This window comes from Elephantulus edwardii, unplaced genomic scaffold (genome assembly GCF_000299155.1).
Source record: "Elephantulus edwardii isolate Elephantulus edwardi_28Jun2011 unplaced genomic scaffold, EleEdw1.0 scaffold00139, whole genome shotgun sequence".
NCBI classification, from domain to species: domain Eukaryota; kingdom Metazoa; phylum Chordata; class Mammalia; order Macroscelidea; family Macroscelididae; genus Elephantulus; species Elephantulus edwardii.
Genome location: NW_006399889.1, coordinates 6,491,148 through 6,492,756, shown reverse-complemented (window position 1 = coordinate 6,492,756; position 1,609 = coordinate 6,491,148).

The following is a 1,609-nucleotide window of genomic DNA, read 5'->3' as shown; positions in this document are numbered from 1 at the left end:
AATTAGGCTTTCTAATGGAAACAGATGTGTCAGAGATAGTGAAGTTGGCGCAGAATAGGGCCGGGCTCAGAGCTGTTGTACATAGGGTCAGTATGAGTTGCAAGCGACTTGACGGCACATAACAACAGCCACAACAACAACACTCAGAATAAATCTTGCATTATACATCCTGCAGTTTTTATTTCAGTGACAAAGAGAAGAAAAAAATGAGAATAAATAAAACAGATCTTCTACTACTTTTCTTAGAAGAACTCATAATGAGGTAATGAAGCTCAGATGAAATTAACCACCATAGGTTAACCAACACAGGTAAAATTAACTACTAGAATTTACATTTAATGTATGTTTTTTAAAGACAAGACTTATTACAAGTCACAACTTTATACAATATCAGAATCACTTTGGCACACTCGCATAGATTTTCTTCACTGTGGAAAGATTTAAATCAATGAAAAAATGTTGAATTTTATTGTAGTAACACTATTAAAATGAATGGAGCGGCCTGATTCTGGTTTTTGGTTGAGACTTGGGTGTGGCTGTTACTTTCAACTGGGTGTGAACTGATTGGATTTGGCCTGCCTCATATTTAAAAAGGCATCTGGTCATCAGTCTGGGGCTGCTTTCCAGACTGGGAAGATGTTCGGAGTGGCCAGATTCTGCAAAGGTGTGTTTTCTTGTGTAATTGTTTCAGTCAAACATTCTTCTAAGTAGTATAGCACGGGTCTGTCAATTTGTTGTACAAAGGTAACTCGTGGTTGCTGTGAGGTTAAACAATGTGACATTGATATGTCAAATGTGATAATGGTTATCCATGGTGGACAGTGTTTGGTGGAGCTCCCCTATTAAAACCAGCTTGGAAGCAAGAGTGGCTCTACTTCCAAAATAGCTTGCCTCTGAAACTCTGTGAACTTCGAAAAAAAATGGTATTTGTGCTTAAGACTTTTGTTCATAGGGTCGCTATGAGTCATCTCCGGCTCAACGGCATTTAACAATTACCATAATTACGCTCTAATTACAGTATCCTGTCCTCCTTGAGCAGTGTTATAGAAGTGTTAAGTTTTAATGCACAGCCATACACACATGAAATCTTTGTGGAAACGTTCACTTATAAATTAGAAGATAAGACTCTAAAAATTTTAAATTACTGAATATTTTAAAACATATAAAGGTACCTGTTAATTTTTTCACCTTCATTCATGATGGCAAATATCTTGTTACTACAAGCATAAATGAGAAAATGTTCACCATTAGGTTAGCATAGAAAACCAAACCCACTGCCCCTGAGTCCATTCCAATTCATGAAGGACTTCCACTGGCTGCTTAGGTGTAGTCTTTACTAGAAGGACTACCCATTTTCTCCCAAAGAGTGTCTAGTGGATTTGAATTCCTGAATTTTGGGTTAGAAGCCCAAATTGTATTGCAGTATGTCATGAAGGCTCCTAAATATACATGTACATAATTAATTTGAAAAATTAAATTTTACTTAAATGTCCACTTTATGCTATTGGTAAGAAAAATGCATAAAATTTCCCCAGAAAAGTGTTTTCTGATACTTATACTTGTTGTTATGTGCCATCGAGTTGCTTGCCACTCATGGCGACCCTATGTA